Source organism: Juglans microcarpa x Juglans regia, chromosome 6D, assembly GCF_004785595.1.
Source record: "Juglans microcarpa x Juglans regia isolate MS1-56 chromosome 6D, Jm3101_v1.0, whole genome shotgun sequence".
Taxonomy (NCBI): domain Eukaryota; kingdom Viridiplantae; phylum Streptophyta; class Magnoliopsida; order Fagales; family Juglandaceae; genus Juglans; species Juglans microcarpa x Juglans regia.
In genome coordinates, this window is record NC_054604.1 from 21243849 (window position 1) to 21248018 (window position 4170).

A 4170-nucleotide genomic window follows, 5' to 3' on the forward strand; every position below is an offset into this window, starting at 1 on the left:
ACTTGAACCCGAACTGCCCCAAGAACACCGTGAGGCTGGGGACCAATATGGAGCCGGAGATGAGAAGGGCAATGAAGCAGCTCTTGACTGAACACCAGGATGTGTTCGCCTGGAACCATAAAGACTTGCCCGGGATAGCTAATACGGTAATCGTGTGGACCCCGAGGCTAAGAAAGTTTGGCAAAAGTGCATAAGTTTTAGTAGGAAAAGTTTGTCGCCATAGTTGATGAAGTTGATCACCTGCTGGTAGCAGGATTTATCTGAGAAGCGCACTACCCAAAGTGGTTGTTCAACATGGTGTTAGTAAAGAAGTCAAATGGGAAGTGGAGGATATGTTTTGACTTTACCGATCTAAACAAATCTTGCCCGAAGGACAATTTTCCATTGCCACCCATCGACTTAATGGTGGACTCTGTAGCGAGCCATTGCATGTTAAGCTTCATGGACTGTCTATTCTAGGTACAACTAGATCCGAATGAACAAGGAGGATGAAGAGAAGACAATGTTCATCATGGACCGAGGAATTTACTATTTTATAGCCATACCTTTCAGGCTCAAGAATGCGGGGGTGACTTACCAGCAGTTAGTCAACCCCATGTTTAAAGACCAAATAGGCCGCAACATAGAGGCCTATGTGGATGACTTGCTCTAAAAAACATAGAGGTCTATGTAAAGTTGAACCTAGTGAAGTGCTCCTTTGGAGTGGAATCAGGTAAGTTTCTGGGTTTCATGGTCTCAGAGAGAGGAATAGAAGCCAACCTAGAGAAGATGGAAGCCATAACGGACATTTCACCGCCCCACAACATAATCGATGTACAGAAGCTAATTGGACGAATCACCGCCCTCAATCGGTTTGTCTCTTGTTTGACGGATAAATGACTGTCGTTCTTCAAAGTATTGTAGAAGGCTGGAATGATGAATGCGACTATGTATTCGAGAAGCTCAAGGAGTATTTGGCAAGCCTGCCACTCCATAGCCAAGTGGAACCAAAAGAAGCCTTGAATGTGTACCTGTCACTCTCCACGGAGGCGAGATACCCTCAGATGAACATGCTGGTGTAACGCCCCAACTCCGAGAGCCCAGAGAGTTAACTCATATAACCTGATAATCAACTCTAATAATCCAAATGTATCTCCAATTCCAAGAATATATATACTTCCAAAACTTCAAATCAAACGTAAATACTTTAAATTAATAAACCATACATACTCACATATCAAATCCTCAGTCCAACAACCCAAATAAAATATAAAATTTTCTCCATGTCTCAAATAACAAATTAGAATATAATAAAATTAACATAAGTTTCCATAAACCGTCTAAATCCATTGAAATAACTTAATAAATAAATAACATCCAACAGCAGTACTAATACCACAAGATACCCAATATCTATTCACGGATAATCTTGTCCACAAACTCTAATACTGATCCTCAACTGAATCATCAATGTCATCTGAAAATATTATGAAGATTAAGGGGTGAGTTATCAATAACTTAGCAAGCAGAGAGCACATACTAGCATGTAAACATGAGCATTTATAACGTTCAACATGCAGAACAAAACATTTACTTTCAAAATGCAGAAACAATATATTTTCTTTCATAATGCATAAATAAAACTTGTTATAAAATATCAGAGCGAAATTTTCAAAAAAAAAAACAAACTTGTTCCTAAAAGGAAATCCTTTGGCATATCCAAACTAAAACATTATATTTATATGATCTCATAGCATCACATCAGAACAAATACCATGTTTAACCCCCGTGGTAGGGTTATAAACCATCATTATACCCGTGGCTGGGCCGTATTCCATGTTTCACCCCGTGGTAGGGTTATAAACCACCATTATACCCGTGGCTGGGCCGTATACCATGTTTCACCCCGTAGTAGGGTTATAAACCACCATTATACCCGTGGCTGGGCCTTAACAGAAATAGAATGGAACATCATCGAAATCAGATCACATTCAGATACAGAATCAGAACTTCATGCCAAGGTTTTCAGATGACGCATCACATCAAAACAAAATACTGAATAGCTTCAGATCATTTCACATGTTCGAAATAAATAGAATCCAAAACATCTTCATTTATTCATAGCAAAAACTTTTAGATTTTCATATTCGCTCTTTTTGCATAGTTCAGAAACAGAATGTACAAAATTAGCTCATGTCTACACCAGTCATGACAGAAAATATTTTCTCTTATATAGAATTTATACATATGCAAAACAACCATCTGAGGTCGTTTTCAGATTTCTTTTCAAAAACAAATATGCATATTTTCAAAGTCAACCTCATTTTATTTCTTTTATGCAAAACTAGTTTATGAACCCCGCTAACCTGACTTCCGTGTATTATCAACACCTTGAGTTGGAACTCTAGTAGTGACACCACCTAAACAAAACATATACCCAACATTTAATAAACCAATACAGCAAGCTACTATTTATTGAGTAATAAACCAAAACAGTCCCTTCTTAACTCAATAACTATCATACAATTAAACCCGAACAGTATTCTCCTCAAACCATTCGCATTTAAAACCCAAAACAACCACCTTTTATTAACACCAAACCAACCATAATCATTTCCAAAACCCCCAACAGCAACTCCAATGATTAAAACATAACCCAAACCATACTTCACCTCCAACCTTCAAATAAAATTTTCAGTACAAGCATCAATATTTTAGTCATTCAACAATTCAAGACTTGCATAAAATATCCAATACAACTAGCTCAAAACACCCATAAATTTACACCAACTAGTTTCAATTAATAGCCCAAAACAGTCTCACAAAGCCATCCAAAAATCATACTCCTCAACTTCAAGAATTCCATCACACTCCACCACAATCCAACATATAAAACACCAACACAATATAAATTTATAACTGTAACAGATTGCCCAAAAGTCACTGTAGTAGTGCGAAAGTCTTACCCACGCCACACTCAAATCAGTAACATTACTACATTTCACAACCAACCACAATATCCAAACCCTACCAAAGGCTTCAGGAGTGACTTACCTAACAGAGTCACGAAAACTTCAAACCACTTTAAACCGACACAACCCACTGTAGTCTATGCCCAGAAAATTCACAGCAATCTCTAGTGAAAGAGAAAGTGACCTGCGCAAGGAAAGCTTGAGAAGTTTGAGTGTGTGCATACGACAAGCAAAACATAGTGGTTTGTGTGTGTAAACAAAACAGGGCAAACCTGCATAGAAGAAAGGCCTGCGTGGTAAACCAGAAGAAAAGGAAGAAGAAGAAAGAAATAAAAATTAAAAAAAATGAAAGAGAGAAGCCGGATTGAGAGAAGGAATTACCAACGGTTGTTCAAGAAAAAAAAACAGCAGTGGAGTCAAAAGCTGAAGCTCCAACACCTGGGTTGAACGCACGGTGAAGGGACAGAGAAATTGAGAGGAACCGATTGAAAAGGTCTGCAGAAAGGTGCGAGTTCGTTTCTTGAGCGTGATAAGAGGTAAAACAACTGCAAGAGTTATGGGTTTGGTGCGCACGGTTTGAGTGTTATCCGGAAATGCAGTGTAGTGGGAAGAAACCGTGCAGAAGAAAAGTAGTGCAGCAGAAAAGGGGAATTAAACACTCACCAAAACGACGCCGATCGAGTCTCTCATCAAGTGCTCGTGGGTCGGCTTCGTGCAACCGGGCTAACTTCAAAGAACTGGGCTTAGAGCCCGAATGTTATAGCTGGCCTCCGCGCTAATGACGATAGCTTGACGTTTAAGGCTGTATTTCCAAGCCCACCCGATCAAGGTACTGGTGAAAGTGCCTCTAAAAAAGTTCTTACAGTAGCCGGATGTCTCATGCCGCTTGATGAATTGGGTGATCGAATTGAGCTAATTTGACATCAACTACCTTCCTCGGAACACTGTAAAGGGACAAGTACTAGCCAACTTCATAACTGAGTTCGCCGACTTCCCTGAGGAAGTCTAAGTTGCACCCACAAGAAAACTCTGACAGAAGTATTTGCGGCTTGTATGGGAAAGGCGTGACCATTTCAGGTACTTCCGTATCAACAGGTGGCGAGGGGAGAGAATCAGAAGGCCAACAAGTTAGCGTGAGCAACCTCGGGCCAAGAGGAGTCTCCCCTACCAGAAAAGACAATCATCAGAATATTCGATGTGCCTGTTGTGAGAGTCAAAG

At 39.8% G+C, this 4170-nt stretch overlaps 1 long non-coding RNA gene across 2 annotated transcripts; it reads right to left on the reverse strand.

Annotated features, from left to right (window-relative positions):
• Positions 1 to 2327: 2327 nt before the first annotated feature.
• LOC121235096 lies at positions 2328 to 3683 on the reverse strand. 2 transcript variants are annotated; one of them, XR_005934511.1, is made up of 3 exons: positions 3615 to 3683; positions 3034 to 3135; positions 2328 to 2399 (listed from the first exon to the last, which is right to left on the reverse strand). It is a non-coding gene; the product is annotated as an uncharacterized LOC121235096 (long non-coding RNA). The 2 variants fall into 2 exon arrangements; XR_005934512.1 differs by lacking the exon at positions 3615 to 3683 and adding an exon at positions 3333 to 3491.
• Positions 3684 to 4170: the final 487 nt, after the last annotated feature.